Genomic DNA, 25,611 nt, shown 5'->3' on the forward strand with positions numbered 1-25,611 from the left:
CTCTTCGCATTAGGTGACCAAAGTATCTGAGCTTGAGCTTCATTATCAGTCCTTCCAATGAGGAATCAGGGTTGATTTCCTTTAAGATTGACTGGTTTGACCTCCTAGCAGTCCAGGGGACTCTTAAGAGTCTTCTCCAGCACCATAGTTCAAAGGCATCAATTCTTCGGCGCTCAGCCTTCTTTATGGTCCAGCTCTCACAGCCATACATTACTACTGGAAAAACCATAGCTTTGACTATGCGGATCTTGTCACCTTTACAGCCCAAGAAACTAGGGAGGATCCCTTCTGAGATGTTCTGCCATGCCTACATTCATTTTGCCGCTTATCCACATTCATTTTGTGGCTCTTCCCTCTGTCTTTCAAGGTCATTCCCACATAACATTACAATGATATTGGGGATAGGCCATTTGAACAGTGAAATTTACATCTTTAAGGAAGGAAAGTAAAAGTGCTCATTTCCTTTGGGAATTGGATACAAGTCTGGACCAGAGGTTCCTGATAAAATAGGAACTTAAGTTTGGGAAGTATTACTTTAAAACTTACTGCAGGAGGCCACTTTTGCAAAACAGTAACGTCAAAGCGGAGACTTTGTATACAAGAGACATTTATTTATAAAATGTCTTGAATGCCTCAGTCCTGAGGGACACTAGGTGATACACAACAGAATATATAAGATGATACAAAATGACAATAACCAATCTGATGCTAAGAACATCACCTTGAATGGATACACTCCAGGAACTAATATGGGGGTAGCCCACTGTAGAAGAAAGTACAGGACTTAATTTGCAATAAAGCAAGGGCATGAATAATCATGCTGGAAATAGTGCACCAGCCAGATCTACATAAAGGATCCTCTTGCCTATAGCTTCCAATTGTTCTTCCAGCAGAAGCTGTAAATCATGAGCCTACTCCCTCTGGGGGAGTCAACATTGATGCTATGCTAGAATCACTAGAGTTCTCAACTGACAGCAGACTCAATTCAGTCTGAGCCTGTTTCTCCCCATCTAGACCATGACAGACTCCAGGTACTGGCTCAAGACTTCTACTGCAGGTCTTCTTCCAATGGCTTCATGTAGATGATAAACAGGATTGGACAAAAGGCTAAGCCTTGTAACAGAGTGCCTGGAGATACAACTTCTCTCTTCCTGACACCACCAATAGGACCTTGGAGGAGGAGGGATTTGCAAAATGGTGCTTTCAATTCCTAAACCTCATAAACAGGCACATAGGATACTGTGGTTGACAGTAGAACAAGGATTGTCACATTCCTGCTATCCAAGTCCACCACAAGCTACCCATGAGAGTGACAAATGCAATTTCCATCCCATGACGAGGTCTGAATCCAGGCTATCACAGGTCTAGATAACCCACATATTCCAGCATGTCTTGTCATTGTTATCCCACCACTTTCTCAACAACCTTTCCCAAAATGGGGAAGTTGGAGAAGGGCTGATACTTATCTATTAATTATTTACAGTAGTTGCTCTTAACTTTAATAAAGTACTACTATGTTATAATAGTTACTTCGATTATTTTTATGAACAAACCTTTAATTCAGAAGTGAAATGCTATATATCCTTCTTTTCCAATTTATCAATGTTATCATTGAAAGACTTTAGGGTGTGGATAATTCAGAGTCCCTTAATTTTGCAATTTAGCTTCAAGACAATTACCTTTTCAGTTTACGTTATCTGTCGTATGTGATTCACAAACGGATATCCAAATGTTATGTTTAATCCTTTAGGATTAAAATCCATATCCAAAGAGATGTTATGATTGTCTTTTGTTTGCTTCTTGTGCCTTTTCAGATAGTTGTTTCTTTCAAACTGGGAGAATTGATATAGTTTTGCTAAAGTGATAAAGATTGCTACCAACTGGGAAAAGTGATAAAGTATTACAACACTGGAAGAAATAAAACATTTATAGCTACAATTGATTGGGCCAGGCAAATAATTATTTTACCAGCCATGTCAGTGTTCTATTTGTCCTACACATTCTGCTTAAATGTAAGTTTACTCCTTGTTATCTTAGTTTTCCATGAAGGTCATGGGTCATCATTAAATCTGATTAAGTCTTCAAATCACTCTTCACATGGGCTTTTTAAGGCTACCCATATCAACAATTTACAGCATCATCCAGCTATAAGTGTGGTGATATAAAGACCGTCTGCATTAGTGATATATCACCATAGTGATTTCTGGATGATGCTATAAATTACAAGTAAGCCTCAACAAGCCTAGCTGTAGGATTTTCTTATAAACATACACTATTGTGGTATTATCTCAAATCCATTTTAAAAAGCTATTAACCACATACAGCTAAAGAATATCTCTATGGGCTATAAGTCTACATGCATTTATCTACCAGCAAATTCCATTGCAGAGAACGGACATGCATTCGATTATACTAACAAAGAAATAGACCCACTTCTAAGCTACTGAATAATTATAAAAAAAACTTCTGACAAAAAGCATGTTGATCTGAATCAGAACATATGACTTTGCATATTCCCACTATTGTGGAACTGTATTAACATTTCTCTGTTGGAGACAAAAATTTGAGGAAATTGCAATTGACAAAACAGCCATTTAAATAGAACTCCGGGTTTTCCAGAGCACCATTTCTGAAAGCATTCTTTCAGTCTCAGCTTAATATTTCCACCCCTTCAACCTTTATATTGTTCTCAACAGATGTAGCAGCCTGAGGGAATAGAAATGGTGCCACTGTAAGCAGTTTAGCACACCTATATGGCCCATCAATAACAATAATATGTTTTGCTTGGACAGCTAGGAGGACATTAAGGGTGGGATCATTATTTTTTTTTTCCTGGAGATTAAAAAAAGAATTTTCACCATGGCTATCAAGCAAAACATTGACAGTTTATATTTTAAGAGAACCTAATTCATCAGGGTCCTTATACTCACTTATATTAGATGCAATCTACTGAAACAATGAATATTTTCTCATTTAATAATCTGCAGAGGATTTGAGCCCAGTATAAATTCTTAAACTTTCTGTGTGTGTGTGTGGGTTGCATGTGTGTGCACATCAATTATGTTGCAATAAAAGGAACATAAAATATAACTTCATGCTTAAGGCTACCATAATGTGCATGAGGCCAGTCTCATTAGAGCTATTATCGATTCTACATGCTTACACATAATGTGTGTTTTTCATATTTAATGGCCACTGGTTGACATTTCATTTCTGATTTCAGTATAGAAGTGAATACACATATTGAGTCTGAAAATAAATGTTTGAATTGGAACTGTGCAAATGTGGGTCCCATCAGGTTCTTTGTGAGGTCAGATTTTCATCAGAGCACAATGCCTCCTGCATCTAATTTTACTTCATATTCATAAAAATATTAACAATGCGCAAATGGTATCTAGACAGTATTTTAATTTTGTTTGATTATTTCTTTGGTTGGTTGGTTTTATTTAAATGCAAAGAAGAAGAATGGGAAGAAAATTATTTTTAATTGGTTTCACCTATGTTAATTCACCAACTGCCAATCTTCTCAAAAGGAGACAATGGTGAGTGAGACATTCTGAACTGTAGTTGACTTCATACACAAATAAGTTTTGTTTTCTCTGTCTCCTCTTCTTCCCTCAGATTTTCAGGATAACTGGATTTACATGGGTTCAGAGGAAGAAAGATAGCATTATTTGTTTGTCTGCCACATTTATCTAGCAGTGAAATGACAAGTTTTAATAAAAGCTGGCTGGATGGGGAGAGAGAGAGAGAAAGGGAGTGCTACAAAGAGCGTGAATATTTGCTTACACACAATGTATGTTTTTCATATTTAATGGCCAGCCAGTAGATATTTCATTCTTATTTCAGTACAGGATAAAGGGCAGCTCTAGTTGTGGCCTGCTTGTGACATCTGTGGTGGTGAGTGCTTGTTCTCTAATAAGTGTTTTTTAGCCTTTATAGAAGACATGTTGTCATTTATTGATTGATTTGATTTATCTCCCATCTTTCCTTTAGGAGATTAAACAAATATTTATGTATTTAAAATTTTATATGGACATCCATCTTATACCATATAACCCTGTCTGGCAACTCGGCAGCACAGAAAATAAAGCAAGAACCCCACAGAACTAAAATCAGCACACACAACCAAGGTGCCATAGCACTCCCATGCCAAGGAAGGTCTTCAGAGAAGGCTAAGAGAGTTGGGGCCCTCTGGATCTCATGGGTGACTCTGTTCCATATATAGCCCTTTCTCCTTCCCTCAGACCCAACACAATTCTGTGTGGTTGATTGGGTTGATGAAGAGTAACCAGTCAAAGTCACCCAATCATGATGGAATCTGTACTTGAAACTGAGAATCCCCAGTCTCCTGCCCTCTTCACTCCTCACCACTGATGGTCTCAAGAAAGTTTGGAATAATCAAACAACATAATGCAATAAAACAGGATGCAAAAACAGTGTAAAACAGCAAAGATAGCAAGTTAAGAAAAAGATACAGGGTAATAGCTGCAGCTCATTAAAAGATTTTCAATAATTATATTAAATATAAATGTTAACTAAAAGAGGTCCTACTGCTTACTGTCTTGCTTTCATTCATTTCATTGCTGATTACTGTTGTGAATAGGTTATATCAAAATGAGGTCACACTTTATGCATTTGTTAAAGCCCACAGGATTGCATTTAATGAGTGAATCCTAAAGTGTATTAAAGAGCTATCCCCAGTCCTGCCTCTTTCTATCCCATTTTAATTGTTTAAACAGGTATGTCTACTTCTTTCTTTTTTTCTTGCACATGCAAATAACAAAATTGTAAAGCGGAAACCTATTTTTGTGGATCTTGTGAAAGCCTGCCCCTTCAAATTACATTTTTGTTGTTGTGTGTTTGTTAGATGTATACCCTGCTTTTCCTTCAAGGGTTTAAGGTAGTTTTCATGGGGATCTTTTTTCATTTTAATCTCCACAACAGCAACCCTGTAAGGTGGGTTTAACTGAGAGAGTGTTTGGCCTGAAGCTTTCCAGTGAGTTTCCATTGCTAAGGATCGACTTGAACCCAGGTCTCCCTGTACTAGTCCAAGATGTTGACTACTACACCATACTGGCTAGAATCAGTTTTGGACTTTGAAAGGTGTTGGGATGTGAAGGGATGATGTGGGTTCTATAAGTTGAGTGTCATTTGAATTGGTATTCATTAATAAATTAGGGAAACAACTTTTGGGCCAGGACTGCATTGTTTGTCTTAAAAATGACTCCCCAAAATGCAGGGAATGTGGCCAGTGAGGTAGCTCATGTGAAGGGCTTGGGAGGGCTTAAAGGAGCAAAACTGAGTTATTTTTCCCTTCTTTTTTAAAATTCAAAATAGAAAAAGAATTGGCCCATGGATGGCTAAATGTGTGAAATGGGTGGCTTAATACTCATGCTTTACCTTGTCCCATTTGGCGTAATGAGAGAGTCTTGAAATCACAGAATGAGTGCTGGAAGCTGCAATATGCAGAAAATATTCAGAAAATGGGGGGTCCAACTGTGCAATACATTATCAACTGTATAAAATAGAAAACATTAATTGGGTGGAAATGATCTTGCATTCATATCCAATGCATACATAATGCAAAAGTATATGCATATGCTTCAGAGAAAGAAATCCAATTCCATTGTGTGTAGCTGCAACCACAATTATATTTTCTTCTAAATTAAAATCTGGCATTCTCACATGTCCTCCCACCCTCTCCCGTTGAATTCACCACAAACAAATGTAAATCCATTTTTGTATTTATATTATAACCTGATGTATGAAAATTCTTCAAAAACTGCACTAGGATTGACATTTGATGTACACAGAGTTCTGCTGTTGCCACTGTAAAGCTCTTCAAATCTTTGACATTATTCACCAACTTGGTGAAGGAGTGTCTTCCACTGAACTGTCTAATGCCTAATGCATTCACACCATAAATGCACTTACAGCACAATTGCCAGGGGATCAGAATGATAAATCTTGCTTTTTTTAATATATACTTAGTTGTACTATTCAATAGTCTAACCTTTGAAGAAAAGAGCCTTTTAAGCAAGGCCAATGAGCATAGGAAACCAAAAAAAAGGAAACCAGGAAGTGAAATTCTTTCTTAGATGTACATGACACAATGGGCTAATATGGCAAATATTTTGCTATAATAAAAAGAAATCACAGTAAAAAGATGCTATGATTTAACAAATATTCTATTGAAAGATACAGTTCAAAGTCAAAGGATTTTTGTCTACTTACCAAAAAACAATAATATGGAAGAAAAGTAGAGTTTTAAAGTGAGATGAATTTTTATGGCACCTGCCTTCTGGAAAATCATCCTCCCAGAGATCCGTATGGCTCCCAACCTGATGATATACTGAAAGTCCTTGAAAACCTGACTGTTCTCTTACATCTTGGAGTAGGGTGTCTGTCTTTTAATTTCTTTAGGACATTTATATGGCTGCTGAACTCCAACAACATGACTCTTTGTAGCATACAAAATCATTAAACAAACGTACCACAGAAGAATAACACATATCGCTAAAGCAAACTTAAACAATTAAATGGCAATCAGGACTAAAATGTACTATATTTCACCAACTGGGAACTCCAGTTATCATGACCCAATACCCCAGGTCTCAACTCCCTTTCTAAAGGCCTGCAGGGTCACAGCCAACCATATATCAGGGGAGAGATTGTTTCAAAGGGCAGGGACCACCACTGAGAAGGCATGCTTTCTGGATTCCACAGGGTGACATGGTTTTAGAGAAGGCACCTAGAATATGCCCTCCCTGTTGAAGCACATCAAGGCATATATCCTTGGGAGAAAGCGGTCCTGCAAATAACCCAGCCCTATGCCATGCAGGGTTTTATGTGTGATAACTAGCATCTTGAATTGTGCCAGGAAGCCTATAGGGAGTCAATTTAGCTTGTGGAGAACTGTTACAGGGGAGTAATGAGAAACATCCATAACTGCTCCATGCCCTGCATTCATGACCCAGGAGGAGCCCCAAATTGCACACTGAGCAGAGTAGGGCAACCCCACTCAGAGTCAGACAAAATCTCTCCAGATCCAGGACTTGTGAGACTGAAACCCACAGCCACTTTACTGCTTAAAGTGTAAGTCATCCTGAGTGAGGCAGCCTTTAGGAGGGAGGAAGGGAGGGAGGAAAATATGTGGAAATCTTCATGCAGCTAAGCAAATTGCAGAGAAATTACTTATCTGCTTTTTGCCAATAATGGCACCTTAGACAAAATGGTATAAAGTACACCCAGGCTTGTAAATTATATTAACTGCTGACTTATGTTTCCAGGCCCAGCATGTTGAGATCCACCTTGCTGGGCAATCCTATGGCAAGTATCACTGGAAGCCATGCTTTATCTGAAAGAATGGAATAGTTGGCAGTAGTTATACTAAACTATATTGAGAGCTCATAGTTCTAATTAGTGACCTCATCAGAGTAGACAAAACCCACATGGTGCAGATGTCATCAGTTCATGAACCTACCAGATGTGACATACAACAAAAATCCACCAGTAAAGTCTGATTTCCAGCCCTAAAGCTAATGATTACCATAACCCTCCCCTTAATTGCACTGACTTCTGGTAACTCTAGGGCTAGACTATGTTGAAAACTCCTATTTTGAAGCTAAGCCTATTTTGACTATTGAAATAAATAAAGCTCTAATCATTTTTTAATTTTTTTTGTTGAGTTTTTAAAGTAGCACCTTAATAGTTGCAATCTCCTTTTCTGTCTTTTCTGAAAGTTAAATACAGACATATATTTTTGCAAAGTTTAATTGGAAACACTCAAACACATACACTGAATTAAATGCAGAGGAAAAAAAGAACTTTTAAAGCTCTGCCTACTTATTTTGCCTTAAAGACAAAGGCTCCAAATAGGGTTTGCTTGGTATGTTAATTTTTTTCTTGCTTGCTAGAGGGTTGGGTTAATATCCTGAGGGTTGGGTTCATATCCCATGACCTAGTTCCATCCACACTACATGGGTTTGGGTTTTTTTATTTTGATGATTGCCACTGATCAAAATGATTGATAAGCTCCCATGATAAGCTAGTGCCTACTGCTGAGGAATACAGGATGCAAATTATTTACACTGAATTTACAGGGAGGATGATGAAACAAGTTCATCATTTGGTCATTTCTCTCCAAGTCTATAAGATTCCAGGAACTATTTCTCTTAAGCTAGATCAGCCTTTCCTTTCCTTTCCTTTCCTTTCCTTTCCTTTCCTTTCCTTTCCTTTCCTTTCCTTTCCTTTCCTTTCCTTTCCTTTCCTTTCCTTTCCTTTCCTTTCCGTTCCTTTCCTTTCCCTTCCCTTCCCTTCCCTTCCCTTCCCTTCCCTTCCCTTCCCTTCCCTTTCCCATTCTTTCTTTGAGAACGGAGTTGGAATGCTCTGACCTGAGCTTATATTTTGGAAAAGAACATGGGTATGCATGATTGAAATGGAGAATTCACCTTCAAAAATGAATGGGGCCAATTCCAAGTGGCTAGACCATTCCTCTGCTTTCTTGCTCTTACCTACATCTATTCTCATGTATCACATAGATTCACTTTTTTTTCTCTCAAACATAACTGCAGCATCGGATGGGAAATTTGGAGGCAGGATATACACCTCAGTTTTCTCATAGTTGCCTCTTCACAAATAACCAAGGACCCTTTTTGGTGTTAAATGAGAGCCAGTTTAGGTCTAGTGGTTAAGGCACCAGGCTAGAAACCAGAAGACTGTGAGTTCTAGTCCCACCTTAGGCATGAAAGCCAGCTGAGTGACTTTGGGCCAGTCAGTCTCTCTCAGTCCAACTCACCTCACAAGTTTGTTGTTGTGGGGCAAACAGGAGGAGGAGGAAGTATTAGGTATGTTTGTCGCCTCGAGTTATTTATAAAAATACTAAAGGCGCGATAAAAAATCTAAAAAAAAAACATGTAATGGCAAGGCAGGATGGAGGGGCTCTGTGCACTGGATCCAATCTATGAGCAAGTGATTCCCAACTTCTGTCCTTTAGAGAGGGAACCAAATATTACATAAAATCTCCTTGTCACCTGACTCAGGTGATAATGAAAAACTGCTGAACTAGTGTCTGCATACATTGATTCCTATTCAGTAGATAGTTCTAGGTCTGGGAAAATGTGTTTAAAGAGGGAAAAAAGTCATGGGCAGTCTACAAATTACATTATATCAAGCATTACTGTCAGAAGTTCAGGTAGCATCACTGCCTTTCACCAGTTTCTGCAAGTTTCTCAAATATGATTCTTTCTAACAATAATTTTCTGGCATGTTGATTCATGTTGTTATTCACTGAGATGTATTATTTCAATATATACTATGTAGATGTAGGTACCATTTAAGATAACTCAAAAGCTTTAATTGATGAAGCCTACATTCACCAATGTTTGGACTGTTATGACCACTTTTTTGCTCCTACCAAATTTAAAATAATTTCATTGGTGGCATATTTACCTTCATAGGACATTGATACTTACCTTTAATACCTGGATTATCTTGGGATTTAAATCCTGAAAGAGTACCACTTTTGAACCTTAAGACCTGTTGATGAACTGCTTCTTCAGGTAGCTTCTATATTATTGCTGCACACTTTAACTGCAAAGGAAAGGACTATCAGCAACTGTACCTTAGAAATGAAATGCCCTGACATGAATCATGAGAAACTAGTTTTAACTAGGTTTCTATATAGGGTGAAGACTAACCTTTAATTTGTGTTTCTGTCTGAGTTGATGAGTGTTATTGAAGTTACTGGAGAATTATTGAGTTCTCTCAAAATGTTATCATCTGCTTTGTTATGAAATGTCAAGTGAGGAAAATTTGAAGAATCTTAATAAGAAATAATTAACATTTGAGAGATAAAACTATAGTGATTGTTTAGAAAGACAGAAGTTCACAGTGACTTCTGTATAACTAATATAATACAAATTAATGATATAGTTCAAATAATTTACAGAAAGAGTGTTGAGCTAAAATTAAATCCACTGGGTCAAAAAGTAATTTGAGGAAAAACATTTGTTAGATTGTCAATATATAATTCAAATTGATTGATTGATTGATTATGTGCCATCATGTCATTGTTGACTCCTGGCAACCACACAAATTTTCTCCATGATGATCTGTCCTTAACCCGGTCTTTCAGATCTTCCAAACATGCACCCATCACCACTGTAACTGAATCCATCCACCTTGCTGCTACTTATCCTCTTCTTCCCTTTTCCTCCACCTTTCCTGGCATTAAAACTATCTCCAGAGTTAGGACTTCACATAATATAGCTCAAGTAGGATTATTGGAGCCTGGTCATTTGTGCCTCAAGTGGGTTGATTTGGTCGATGATCCATTTGTTTGTATTCTTAGGTGTCCGTGGTATTCTCAGGAAACTCCTCTAGCACCAAAGTTCAAAAGCATCAATACTATCCCTATCCTGCTTCTTCAAAGCCTAACTTTTGCTTCCATTAATGTAATGGTTAATAATTGACAGCCAATCAATTTTGTTTTAAGGAATATGTATAATCTTGATATACCTATATTCAAGTAGAGTTAAAAGTTTAAAAAATGGATAAACACTTTATTTAATGGGTCCATTTAATATGTTAATATGTTAAGTGCTAATATAGTTTGAATGTGGACCTAATTTATGGGCATTTGGAGATAATAGGAGACATTAACATTTGGCAGAAAGGCAGCATATGGATAAACTAAAGTAAAAATGTATAAGTTCCTGTCTATGTACCTAGTAATTGTCCTTTGCATATGGCTGAGATAATAATACTTGATTTGAAAAAAGCAAAACAGAACGCCTCTTCTACTGAACTATTAAGATCATATAGGAATGATCATATGTAAGTAATATTGCTTCTTAGCAAACATGTTTAGATACTGACATTTTATTGGAAATATATATTTAGAATAATAATGAAAACTAGAGCCAAATATTTCCCCTTTATTAATCTGTGTAAAAAATGTAGTAAAAACCCTCAAAACAAAACAGAATTTCAGTTCTTTATTACGGTCACTAACCAGAGTACAACAATCAATAGCAGATGGAACAGAATGAAATAGTAGAGTTTACGACTAGATCATTGATGCAATCAAACTGTGTCTAGTTTTACAAAGCAGTATAGCAACATTTGGCCATGATCATAGAAACTGAACCATATTGTTCTGATAATAACAGATGTACATAGAATTATTCAGAATTGCCTTGGTACTTTTTAAATAAGGAGTGATAAGATGGACCCTGCATCCTTATCAAGAATATAATACAGCAGGACATGGGCGATGGTTTCCATAGATCCTTTGCCACAGGGGCACAATCTTAGCTCATATGGGATTTTTTGTTTTGTTTTGTTGGTATCTGCCCTCAAGAATCATTGTAGGGAAGGACAAAGCAGAATTAAATCTCCCTATTCTTCCTTGAACTCTATTAATGAACATCAGTTAATTAAAGAGCATTAGGTAGTTAATGTGTAGTTCCTACATACTGGAACTACACATTAATTACATTAGGAAGGAAATGCATAATTACCCATCTAAAGAAAGCCATTTGGTGCCTACACTGTAATCTTTTTACTATCAGGCAAAAATCGTTGCTGATGCATATAACTTATAATTTAAATAATCTTGTAGAAATGTAGACGGTGATACAGCAGGTTGTGTGCTATCTTGAAATCCGATAGGATAGATGTTGATACATCCTATGTGCATTTTAATGGTGCAGTGAGGAAAACAACAAAACCCAGAAGTTCTTTCCCATGGTCATGAATATGAATATAACACTAAGAATGGGCTGATTCTGTTCCAGTTTTAGGTGCAGTCCCAAGGTCCTTGGGACTGGCTTATTTTTCTCATAGTAGGTCCTATGCAGAACTCTGGTGTCAGAAGAAAGAAAGTGATGTCAGATTCTCTTTCTACCTCCTACTCCTGGACCATATTTCCTTGTCTTAGAATTTCTACTACTAGGAAGCCTAGAAATCCAAGCTTCAAGCTCATAATGTTCCTTTTGCTGGTCTCTTGCCTTAGGGCAGTGTTGTCCAAACTTGGCCACTTTAAGATGAGTGGACTTCAACTCCCAGAATTCCCCACCCAGCCACCTCTGAAAATTTCAAGGTGTTTCAAAGTTCCAGAACACTCTGTTAAAGATCCAGATTTATGTAATGTCTATTTCATGCTAACTTTGGTTGCAAAATAATTTGGAACGGTTGAATAAATATTGAGGAATATATTGTTCTTCATCCTTTTTCAGATGTGGCAGAATATCTAAACAGAAAAGTGACTTTTCCAAGAGACAGATGCTTTTCTCCTAAACAAAGATACTAGAGAGGCTCGGGCGTCTGCAATTTCCAGAGGATTGCTTTGAAATATTAATTGCTTGGCAACTGTCAACTGCTTTCAGTCCAACTATGTCTTTGATAAATAGTTCAAATCTCAGACAAGATTTATCTACCAGCTCAGCTGGTGTAGTGCTTGTTTATAAACATTGTGTAAATTCATATCTTGACTTTCAGAAATAAAGATAAAACACACCAGAGGTCAAACATTCAAATTTACCCCAGTGTATGATGGTTTGTTTGTTTTTTTAAGAAAATCCTGCTGGTTGCCTTTTTAAGGATTATTATATACTCTGATATAGTATTATCATCAACTGTGTGCTGTGGTAAATCAATGTGCCCTGGCAGAACTGATAGTCTTTCAGGAAAAATGAAGTAATTATACATTTATAAACTCTCCAAAGGAGTCTCTATACTACATCTCTCTTTGACCAACACTGTTTTCATTGGAAGTGGATAATTCTGCTTTTTCTCTTCACCAAGTGTGTCAGCAGCATTCAATAAACTCCAGTCAAGCTATGGCCTATGCAGTAGAATTACTCCAATTCTCAGAGAATGCTTCCTTTGTTTGTTTGTTCCCCATCTGCGAATGACTCAGTCCTTTGAACTTGTTTCTTTTCAGTCACAGGGCCATAAGTGAATTGCTCAGAAAGTAGGCAGTGGGATTATTCTCAGGTAAAGTAATTCCCACTGTTAACTGGGGAGGGACAGAATCTGTCTGTTTTGCTTACTTGCATATTACACTTTTAACAATCCTTGAGTTCTTTGAATGTCCCAAAAGTACACTTTTTTGAGAAAGTAGATCTAAAAAGATGAACTAAACAAAACCCTCATCTAACACTTATTTATTTCAGTAGATTTACATGGCTGCCTCTCTTGAAAGTATGACTCTAGGTGGCTAACTGTGTTTTAAAATCAATACAAAACAATAAAGGAATGATAAAACAATACTTTCCACCTAAGATCCTCAGAAAACTAATGGCTACTATGGTACAATCAAGGTGTCTGTAACCTTTTTAGGCTAGTGGGTACCTTTGGAATTTTGAAAAACTATCTTGGGTGATACCATAAAATGGCTACAAGATTCGGTGCTATACATTCTCAGCAGTTCTTTTTGGACAACAAATAGGCTAGACTCCTGTAACACATCATGCAAAGTCAGACTCAATCAGCATGTATATAATTCTGAACCCAAAGAGAGAATTGTTGACTATATTGCTGCATTCCAAGTAACTCCAACTACAACTCAACTCTTGAAAGAGATGAACCTTGTGCATTGATCAATAGTAGGGAATCACACCAAGACAACACAAAGTAAGGGCTTTTCCACACTGTAGCCTTCAGCTGCTTATCTCCTTTATATAAAACATCTGGAAACAAAGCCATTTTTAAAAAATCCTTTTCCAGATTTCAAGTTTTTCCTTCATTTTGGCCATTGTAATGGTTTGATGTTCTGTCCAGATTGTGTTTACCATCACCCCTGATTGATGGACTCCCCTGCTTTATTCCCTTCCTAGATTGGTAAAAAAGAAAAAGGAAATGCCACATTCAACATTTTTATCATTTTTCTATCATTTGGGCTAAAAGGGGAAAGTGGAAGAATTCCTATAAATTTTACTTGCTTAAAAAAGAGACCAAAAAGACTGTGCATCACACTGTTCCATCAATGAAATTGTTGTTGTTGTTTTTTAAAGCGAGCTTTTCACAGTTTCAATGTTCAAAAAGTAAAGGCAATGGAGGGCAGTGACCAGTAACTGGTAGGGAGGAGACTTCTCACAATAGACTACAGTAGTCAATTAGAATTGGGGCAAAGGTCTTTGCTTACAAAGAATTGCAGCTTACAAGGAATTGAAGTGCAACATAACTGGTTGAGCTAAAAGTTAGAAACCGCTACTTTTGGCAGGAGCCAGAAAAATAATCAGAAGTTGCCTTAGCAGCTGGCTGGAGGTCAGCTGAAGATGATATCATATATTCCTGTCCCACAGAAATGATGGCTTCTGCTTGAGTTGGGGTAAGATGGAAGTGAGGATCTGCTGAAAGATTTTTTTTTTTAATCTTTTAAGAAGAAAGTAGCAGAAGTCTCTTAGAACAGTGTTTGTCAACCTCAGCAACTTTAAGATGTGTGGATTTCAACTCCCAGAATTCCCCAGCCAGCTGGCTGGGAAATTCTGGGAGTTGGAGTCTATACATCTTAAAGTTGCTGAGGTTGACAAACACTGACTTAGAATATAGGTCTGTTTAGGAGTTCTATTTCCAGTTGCCTTGCCCCCTGAGGAGATGAGGAAAAGTGTATTCTATACTGTGAAAATGGACCATAATGAACAGATCTTGAATGCAATTATTTACAGTGAGTTCTCCTATGCTATGCTTAGTGGAACAATAATTTTGCAGAAGCATCCCCAAAAGAAAAGTGCAAACAGAGAATACAATGATGATATATAAAAATTGGATTTCATTGGAGAATTCTTCCCTATGTGCTCAGCATTCAGAGACTTTTTCTGAAGAACATTCTTGATCAGCAAATTTGTGCTAAGACATCTTATGGTACAAATAAGAATCCAATTAGTATTTAATTTGGGATTGAATTTTTTGGTATAAAATTTTGTTTAAAAAGGCCTTGTTGCAGGTTCACTTTGGGGATGACAACAGACTCAATCAGGAAGCTTCATTTTTTGAAGGCCAAGGCCCTTAAGTGACAGGAAGGGTGCTGACATTTCTGCTGCCATGCACCCATCTTCACAGGCCTTAAAAACAGAGGGTATTGGAAAGCATGCACAATTGCAACTACAGTCATTAATATGGTTGCTGAAAAAGGTATACTGCCATGCTTTTAAAGAAACATAGGAAGTAGGATGCTCATTTAACTGAATAATTCCCATGTATTTCTCTGAACATTTAATGGTCTATGATTGCATACAATTTGAGAACCACTAGCCTATGTTTACTATGGGAATATCTCATTTATTTTCTCGGTATTCTATCAGCATTGTATACTGTACACAGTATACATTGATAAGAAGGATTTTAAGAATATTCTGAATCTTTTATAACATCATACAATATTTGCATAACCCAACTTGGAAACTATTGCTATGGAGAATCCCCCATTTACTTTGCATATTGAATCTTTCTATAATAAATGCAATAAATTATACCAGGAATCCTCAGCTCTTCCTACTTCCCTCCCCTCTGCTTTCACAGGCATAACAGTGTTTAACTCAGTGTTTCTGAACCTTGGCAACTTTAAAACGTTGTTGGAATTCTGGGAGTTGAAGTCCAAGCATCTTAAAGTTGCCAAGGTTAACAAACACTAGTTTAATTCATAGCTAAGCAGCACAACTATGTAAACTACCTACAAATGATTTAAGACAGGATATGAATGACAATAATAATAAATAAAATAGCAATAATGTTTCATCCTACTCAACAAAACTATAGTTCAGTAATTTTTAAAAACAAAACAAAAAACAAATGCGGAGCTGGGCTTGCTGCCAGAGTCACAGTGTGGCTTCTGCAAAGGTTGTGGGACTACTGACATGATTTTTGCCATGTGCCAACTTCAGTAGAAATGTCAGGCACAGAATTGTGAGCTCTATACAACCTTTGTTGACCTCACAAAAGCCTTCAGTACTGTCAGCCAACAAGACCTGTGGAGGATCATGTCAAAATTTGGCTGCCCCACCAAATTCATTCAGATGGTAAGTACATGATGGCATGATGGCCAGAGTGCTGGACAGCGGAGAATCCTCTAAGGCATTCCCAGTCACCAATGATGTTAAAGAGGGGTGTGTGCTTGTATCCACACTGTTCAGCATGATGTTTACTGCCATGATGAATGATGCCTTTCAGGACAGTGATGCTAGAATTAGCCTCATATACAGTGGATGGAAGCTGTTCAACCTGAAGAGGCTTCAAGCTGTTACCAAAGTGAAGGAAACTGTTCTGAGAGACTTCCTCTTTGCCAATAACTGTGCCCTGAATGCTGGCTCAGAGCCAGAGATACAAGTCAGTACAGACAAATTCTCTACAGCTTGTAACAACTTTGGATTCACCATAAATATTCAAAAGACTGAAGTCATGCACCAGCCTGCTCCTCATGCACCATACATAGGACCCAAAATCACAATCAAAAGGCAGAAAGTACAGGCAGTGGACCAGTTCAATTACCTTGGTAATACCCTCTCCTGAGGAGTAACCATTGATATAGAAGTTAACTGCAGAATAGCAAAGGCAAGTTCTGGTTTCGGTAGACTGTGCTCCACTGTGTGGGAATGTCAAGGAATTAGTCCAGCAACAAAACTGAAGGTCTACAGAGCTGTAGTACTCACTATCCTACTGTATGCCTGTGAAACATGGACTGTGTATCGAAGGCAGCAAGACAGCTCAACCATTTCCACTTGGCTTGTCTTCACAGAATATTAGGCATCAGATGGCTTGATAAAGCACCAGACCCTGAAGATCTCTCTAAAGGAAGTCTACCATCAGTCCACACACTGCTTATGTGAGTACAGACCTGTGGACAGGTCATGTCATATGTATGCCGAAGCAGCTCGTTTTTGGGGAACTCTTTGCTGGAAAACACTTGCATGAAGGGCAGAACAAATATTATAAAGATACATTAAAGGCCTCCCTGAAGTTGCCTGACATAGACACGACCACCTGAGAAATATTGGCACAAAATCCCTCTAGCTGGCATGGCTTCATCCATAAGTGCTGTCAAGCTTACAAAGTAAGGCCCACTGTGGAAGCACAATATAAGCATGATCTGCACAAGTCTAGAGTCATCAGTGCAACAGCTGCATTATCTACACGTTTGTCCAACATGTGCCAGGGCATCCCATGCCCAAATTGGCCTGACTAGTCATCTTCAGACACACCACATTTAGTTTTAATGTGACTAATGGTGTTGAGGTCTTCATTGACAATGATGGATGAACAACATTTCATGTCATTCAAGTTCTACTGAAACAGACATTTGGATGCTAAGATATGCCCAAGGGCATATGTGGGAACCGAGACACAAGATGCCCCTAGCTTCTAATTGCCAAATAATGCAAGTATGTCATTTGAATGATGATGTCATGATGCACACAACACAATTTTTATGACACTGCAGGTTATACCAGGTGCCTATGGATGTTCTCTGCTGTATAATATCACTTTTTTTTCTCTCCCTTACATTTTGCCCTCCCACTTCTTAGAGTGCAGCGTGGAACAAGCTACTCAAAAGCTAAGTGTGACCCTTGGCTTCCAGAGAAGTTCTACACCATTTTAGATAATTGTCTGAACCAGGCTCTGTTGCCACGGAGACTGCACAAGTGCTTCTTTGGCTAGTATTGCCCCCCAAAATAGTCATTTTGTAAACAGTTAAGGGCAGCTTTAATCCTCTTATTTTCCTTATAATAGTGTTCTAAATACAATTGTTTTAAAGAGGAATGAGCAAGGCTGAAATATTTTAGCTAAATAATTAATACTGTTTATTAAATGCTATCTATATTATTTTAATTTACCTGTCTGGATTATTCTAATAGTGTATAATAATAGATTTTAATAGTAATATAAAATAATCAGTGCTAATTTATTTTCCGAACAAGGATGAGTAATATAGTTATTACTATGGGAGGCATTTCTCCAATTATTTTTCTTGGAAAGAAAATTCAAGAAGCATTAAGGTGGAATTGTGTTTTCTATGGCATATTCTATACAGACCAGACTTACACAAAATCTATTCCCATATGAAATTTCTTCCTTTTTCATCTACTCATCTCTAAACAGATTTGATCCATTCCTAAAATGGAAAGTTTCCCATTGTTCATTATTCCCCTTTCTCTAAATAAAATTCTTCCTGCCTTCCTCCCTTTCCTCACTGAGATGCTTCTTATCATGCTTGAATCTATCAGACTAAACTGATACAAACACAGATGTCCCCACCCTAACTCTGTTCTTCCCCTTCTTTGCCCAGGTCCTGGAGATTCCTTTTTGTTATGCAAGCTGAACTGGAGAGTGAGGTGGCCTGCTCACTTAGTCCATATATGTTGTACAAAAAGAATAAGCAAAATTTCAAAATTAAGCTCATTGGAGAAAAGCAAGAAGAGTAAACATAATTACCAAAGAAATCCAATGAAAACAGTTGATTGGAGTGGCCTATGAACCATGTAAATAAAATTGATAGACAGCAGACAGTGTTTAGTTATACGGCCTATGGAACAATTACCAATGCTCTGCAGAATTTCAGATTTGAAGAGAAAAAGATGCTTCAGAATACAGTAGGTGTGTGTAGCATCAGTGGCCAAATTCTTAAATTACATGCATCTTTTCCAAGGATTGCACTGCAGCCGTGCGGGACAATCCCTGGAAAAAATCACAGTTGCTTTAAGGAGCTGCTAACAGTCTTGTCCCATTGGCCAAATATCACTAAAGAGGGTATCAACCTGGATTTCTGAAGCAGAGAGTTCCACTGTTTAGATGGACTTGAGACAAGGGATAGGAAGACTGTGCTGCAGCACACAGAACAACACGGCAGTTTGTTGCAGAAGCAACAGTTTGTAGGGCAGGGACAGCAAAGCTGTGTTAATTAGACACTTTGGTGCAGCTCTGGAGATTTCTGATAGCGGAGATTTCAGGGTAATCAAGTTGATTGTCTCACACCTAACTGTAATTGTCTTCTGACAGAGATTCCTAATCCTCTCTTGATCTCCAGTCTTGGACCAGAACAGTGCTTATCAGTAATATTAACTGTTTCAAAGGCAAGCAATCACATTTCAGTCATTGAACAGTGACTTATTGGTTAAAACATTAATCTCCCAAATAATTGTGAAATTCAAGTTTGTTTGTTTTTGTACCTTGAAAATGTTAATTTGCTTTTGTTTTCTGACCGATTTATTATCATTAGTGATTTACCTCTTAATCAGAGGTTCCAGGACTTAAAAAAAAAAAAAAAACCTGACAGGTTCCATTGCCTGAAAAATTTGAATACCCCTGCTCTAAAGGATCACTGTAGCCCAGGGTTTCTCAAATTATGCTGGCTGGGGAAGTTGAAGTCCACACATCTTAAAATTGTCAATGTTGAGAAGCCCTGCTGTAGCCTTTTCCTGCAAGTTTCATCTTACATCAAGGAAGAAAATATTGATCTTTTTCATACACTATGCATATTTCATTGAGCCTCTGTCCTGAATTCCCCATGCCAATCCTTTGTTTCTATTGCAGATTTTCAAAACTGAATTTAATAGCTATTAGACAGCAAACAAACAGTGGAAAAGTATTTCTCATGCAAGTTGAAAAAGGAAAGCAACTGAAGCTGAAAATGAATGAAAAGAGAACTGGCTGGTGAAAAACAGGACAAGAAAATGTGTTTCTTTACTGCATAGCCACTCAGTTTGGGCAGCTTTTTAAAAACATCACTGCAAAATAACTTCTGTGATGCCTTGTGAAGCGACCATTTCCTTGGTAGTTATCTCTCACCATTCAAAAGGATTGCCTACTCTCCTTCTGCATGTAGAACAGAAAACAAAGGCTTGTTTCAGAACATTCTTCTTTCGGAAAGTAAATGTTTAGTGGAACAGACTCCTTGTGCTCTTTCATATCCTATTTTTTCCATTAGAAAACAAAGTCCAAACTCTTCCATGGAATATTATTGTTTATTTTACCAAAACGTTAATTTTCCCCATAGTCACTGTCTTCCATCTGGTTGCTGATACACATGACCCTCCACCGGATGTGCTGATATACTTGATCTCATGTATGTGGCCAGTACAGTTATTTTTTTTTTCTTTTCCTTTTGTAAATTAAGATTTGCCCCAAACTGTCCTCCAATTTTCACCAAGTGTTTATGTAAGGCAGGGGTCCTCAAACTTTTTAAACAGGGGGCCAGTTCACAGTCCCTCAGAATGTTGGGGGGGCGGACTATTTATTTGTTTGTTTGTTTATTTATGTATTATTAAGCTTGTATGCTGCCTATCTCCCCCAATGGGTGACTCTGGGCGGCTCACAATAATAGTTTGAAAAAAACATGAATAAATTCTTATGCACACTGCACATATTTTATTTGTAGTACAAAAAAAAAAAAACACAGGAAAAAAACAATACAATAATTAAAATAAAGAACAATTTTAACCAACATAAACCCCACCCTGCATTGCTGGTCAGTGTCAGTAAATGTTATCCTCCCCCCATCCCATCCCTCTGCCCCCTGCCCCCACATTATTGGTCAGTGCCAGTGGCCATTCTCCTACTTGAGGAGCAACCACACAGTCCAAATGGAGAAAGTAATAGGGCGCCCTGGACCCCACCGATCACCCTCCACAGAGGATCCCTCCCACGGAGTATGAGGAAGTATGAGTTGAAGTGCCCCTGTGGTTGTAAGTGTGGACGGGCTGCCAAGTGCCCAAATTTTGATCATGTGACTGCAGGGTTGCTGCAACAGCTGTAACTTTGGGGACTGAGCATAACTACTGAATGAATGGTTGCTAAGTGATGACTACCTGTATAAAGAATTTGAGATGATGGAACAGGTCTAGGCAAGGAAGAGGAGTTTGGATATAAATGCAAGGAACAGAAGAGAAGAAAAAGTGAAACAGAAACAGAGTACAATGCTTTCTGCAGTCCTGATAATTTGCAAAGAAGTAGGCTGACCTGATTTCCAAAAATAAAAACTTGGATATACGAATATTAAAAAATACATACATGTATACAAATCTACAAGTCAATTTCCCCAAAGACACAGGCAAAACTTACCAGAAAAAAAAGGACACAAAGATGTTTAGAAGAGCTTCTCTAGAATGAAGCAACTTTAAGCAGTTCCAAACATTCCTGTTCCCTGTTGTGCTTTTACACTCTGTGAAACATTATTTACAGGCCAAATTAATTTAATAAATGGCTAACAATCAATTGACCACTCTCTCTATCATAAGGCTATCAGACCTGATCTGCAAAAATCCATTAGTTGTCAGCAAAGAGATACAGGAAACACTAACTTTGCTTCTTATTCTGGATTTCTGCAGACTAGTACTAATCAAGCAGCCAGTAAAATGGATAATGGAATAGCTTCATTCCCATGTTCCCTTCCATCATAAGGTACCCCGAGACTTGATGAGTAATGGAAAGACATCATTTCTTTGGCTACTTGTTCCCATACTGTTCTGCCTGCTCTACCTTGAGCCCTCCCATTAGTTCGAGGATGCCTTCCCCAAAATCAGGACTGTCCCTGTAAAACTGGAATTTAATCTTGGAAATAAGTTTCAGGCACTGATAGTGCCTTCAGTTGACTAAAACCTAGTCATGGCAGCAGGTTATTGGGAATATTTTAATGACATTCCCAATGAAATCCATTGTGTGGGTAAAACAGGAAGGAACATAAAATGCAAACATGAAGCACCATGAGAACGGGGCTCCTGCCTATCTCCAAATAAGGCGCCTGTACTCATGAGAGCTGCGGAAGACCAGATGGTTTCCGAGGGATTGCAAGAACGGGGTGGGCAATTGGGATACAGAATGACACAAGCAGCTTGGAGAACGACACACCAATCACCCTGCACGGAGGATCCCTCCCGCGGAGTACGAGGAGAGGAGGAGAGCCACCGGACGGCCCGGTATACCTGTAATGTAGAAGAGTCCAGCTCTGCGATCTCCCTCCTCGTGCCTCGCCTGCAGCTCCCGATACAGCCCCGACACTTCCGCTTCTGAGAGACAGCAGCGGTGGCCAATCAGGCGGGCAGGCCAGATAAATGACCCTGGCGGGCCGTATTCAGCCCACGGGCCATAGTTTGAGAATCCCTGATCTAAGGGCTTCCTCTCATTTACATTGGGATTTAGCTCCAAATATTCACTGACTGCCTCTGAAATTATCAACAAATTAAGTTTAACAAATATTGGAAATCATCCCTCTGCCTGTACAATGGACTCTGCTCTCCTACTCCAATATCTGGGTTCTACCTTTCTCCCCTGGCCACATCTCTTGGCCAGTTTTCTCTTAAGAGTTAGCAACCCTAACGAAATAACGATCTGTGGTCTCCAATATGTCCAGTTTTCACTTGCTCCCTTTATCTGTCCTGACCATAAGCAGAAGCACCTTACAGAGCTAGTGGATGGGCAACAAAACTTTGGAGATCTATGAAGACCCAACTCTGTCAAGGACTTTAGTCAACTGAATCATTATGAAGTTCCTGTCCCTACTTGCAAGTCTCAGGCTCTTTTTGTTGAGGGAGTGAAGTTCCTTAACAGAAAAATGTTTCACTGGACATATGGTTGCATTGCTAAGAGGTATTTCTGAAGCATGAACTAGAGATATCTCTGAAGCATGAACTTCATTGGGTAAAGGTGGTTTTGCTTAATAGAATTTGACTCAGGCATTGAAGTTGGTCTTAAAATGTAGTCCTAGCTATGGGATTGCCTTCTTTGTTCTCCTATTTCAGCTGGCTTTTCGCCATGCATAATAGTGGCTAGCTCTCTGCTGATTGAATTTCTGAGTTTTGGACAGTATCAGTGATAATTCCAGCTAACATGATTGTGGCTCTTCCACAGTAAGATTTTATGTAAGATGCTTAGTTTTCATTGCTTGCATCTAGTGAAAAATGTGCTGTGATAGAGATGTACCTGGCATCAACAAATGGTCTTCTTCAACAAATCCAGAGGCCTCAGTAAAGCCCAGCTTCACTTATACCAACCTGAACAATCATCTGGGTGCTCCCTACCTTTTTAAAAAAGTTACTTGCTGCCTAGCACCAACAGAAACAAGCAGCTGTGGTGAAAGAAAAGAAAGAAAACAAAAAGAAATGTCATTTTCAATTCAACCCCAAAATGTACAACATAATCATCCTTCCTGATAAATCTCAAAATGCATCCACATTAGAAATACTGGGAAGCATTCAATGATGTCTCCCTTGCTCACTCCCTACTACCATTCCATTATTTTTCTCAGCCCCAGATGGGTAGTAAGAGAGAAAGGGGGGGGGGGACCCAACCAGTCCATCCAATTGTGGGCCAGATGGTATACTTTGAAACCACCACCCCCCCTTGCCATCTGGATGGTTGAAGCAAAAATTGCCAAGTTCTGAGAGGACAACAAGCAATTTTTAAGGAAAGGAGGGAGCTACCATTTTGGAACAGGAAACAACATCATACTGAGTCAGATTGTTGGTCTATTCAACACAGTTCTGTTGGTCCTGATTCACAAAAGCTTAAACAGAAGTTTCTTTCCAGCCTTTTGTATACAAAACATGTGCCCTAACAATGAGCCATGGCCCCTTGTCAATAGTGATAGAAGACTGAAATGTCTCTTCTTTCCCGTATTTATTGCAGCTGCACATTGCTGCTTTTAGCACTGCCATTTCCCTTGTTGCACTTTATCCAGCAGTCCATGCCACCCACCTTCTTCTGCTGAACTTACACTTGGAACTGGCTGTAACTCAAAGACGTATAACCTGAGCAATATCCACAATATAGAATGTGTGCCAAATAAATTGGCATTAATGTTCTTTGAGAAATCATGGAAAAGTTATTTCCAAATTCTTTGAACATTGTTCATTTGAGTTGGAAGACAAGTATCCAGCCTGAAGGTAGAAGTTGTTGTCACAGTTCACATTTATCTATCAAGCCTTCAGGTAGCAATCTTCTTTGTGTACTTTTAAGAATAATAATAATTAAAAAAAAATCCCCACACCTCTAATTAAACTTTTAAAGTCTCTTATCTTTGAAGCCTGGTTGAAGCAGTAAGGAAATACATCACTTGTGGTAACAATGGTTAAAATTGCAATTCCCTGAATAATACAAATCAACTTGATTAGAACAAATTACATTCATTAGGGAGCAATAGGATTTTCCCCCCTCTTTGATCAAAGTGGTTGCTCTTTAATCCAGGCTTAGTGATGGAGTCACTAATTTACAATTAAAGCAGTGAATAGATTGTTGAAATTCTGACATTAACCAAACTCACCCCCCATTCAGTGGCCCAGCTGAAGATAACAAAGCTAAGATTGATTAGAAAAGAGTCTGTGTTTTGGATAGGAAGACTTTTCCCTTCAGGAGTACATAGATTTCTCACTGTGCAAAACTTCTGTTTCTATCTGACTGGAATAACTGGGTGCAATGTGAAAAAAGGCTTTCTTTTTAGGAGGAGTGGGCCTTTACCAGCACAACCACAAGGGTTGCAAAATAGACTGGAGCAGAAGGGCTTGAAATCAAATGGCTGTATGTCCAGAGACTAAAAGAGTTCAACTGTCATAGAAGCTCAAGTGACCTACTATGGTTGAAGAAGACAGCATGTAATGGTTAAGGAATTTATTTATAAGCAGTTTTATGCTGCTTCAACCAGGTGAATCTAAGCAGCTTGAAAATGGTATTAGGAATAGGAAGTTCTAGATAAATTCTACCTGCAGCCTGGAATTCATTTAAGAGATTTGAACAGTCACTACCTCTCAGCTAAACCCACCTTAGGTTGCTTTTGTGGTGAAGGAAATGGAAGGAAAGGCAGGTAATAAATGTAAATAACAGCAATACTGCAAATCATGTTTTCAGTCTGTGCTTAAAGCTTTCTGCTTTTCCCAAAACCTCAACCATAGTCTGACTTCAGCCAATATGCTAAGCCTAAAAATAGTATGGCTTAATGTGACAAGCAAATATGCTCTATTTCTCTATCTAGTTAGGATTGTCTATACCAGAGTTTCTCAGCCTTGGCAACTTTAAGATGTGTGGACTTCAACTCCTAGAATTCCCCAGCCAGCATGATTCTGGGAGTTGAAGTCCACACATCTTAAAGTTGCCAAGGTTGAGAGGTGCTAGTCTATACTGGCTGACAGTGGCTTTTCAGGTTTTCATGAAGAGAGAGCCCTTTCCAACCATCTGCTTCTTTAAAAGGTGCTTAGTATCAGACTTGAGATCACCTGCTTATAAGGTATGGGATCTGTTATAAGCTTACAAACATTCCAGGAAGCATATTAGGAACTGTGTTAGTCCTATGAATGACTATTTTTAGCACATGAAGGCATGCACAGGAATTATAGTTAACTGAGTCTATAAATATCAGTCAATTGGCATTAAAAATAAGCTTTAGGAGAGTCGGAGTAGATCCACCTTTCTCCCTGCTGATCTGCAGAGAAAATATTTGCTGGAGAAGATTTGGCTCAGATGTACTGTATGTTTTTGGCTTGGTCACTACAGGAACCCTGATTAGGATAGTTCTGACAGATACAAATGAATGAAGATGAAAAGGGAATTAATTAAAAGTTGCAACTTATTTCCTACTTTACCTTGGATGTACTCCTGGATTTCTCTTTTCCAGGTGGATTGCTG

At 38.4% G+C, this 25,611-nt stretch overlaps 1 long non-coding RNA gene across 1 annotated transcript in view; it reads right to left on the reverse strand.

Moving 5' to 3' along the window:
• LOC148213760 (uncharacterized) overlaps positions 1 to 21,981 on the reverse strand; it is a 49,487-nt gene extending 27,506 nt beyond the window's left edge. The window contains exons 1-2 of the long non-coding RNA XR_015793727.1: positions 21,921 to 21,981; positions 9,477 to 9,594 (exon numbers count right to left, since the gene is read on the reverse strand). This is a non-coding gene — a long non-coding RNA (uncharacterized LOC148213760). The remainder of the gene's footprint in view (positions 1 to 9,476; positions 9,595 to 21,920) is intronic.
• Between the last annotated feature and the right edge of the window lie 3,630 nt (positions 21,982 to 25,611).

This window comes from Python bivittatus, unplaced genomic scaffold (assembly GCF_059951505.1).
Source record: "Python bivittatus isolate LINGU-HERP-01145 unplaced genomic scaffold, Pbiv_v1 ctg000850_np1212, whole genome shotgun sequence".
NCBI lineage: Eukaryota > Metazoa > Chordata > Lepidosauria > Squamata > Pythonidae > Python > Python bivittatus.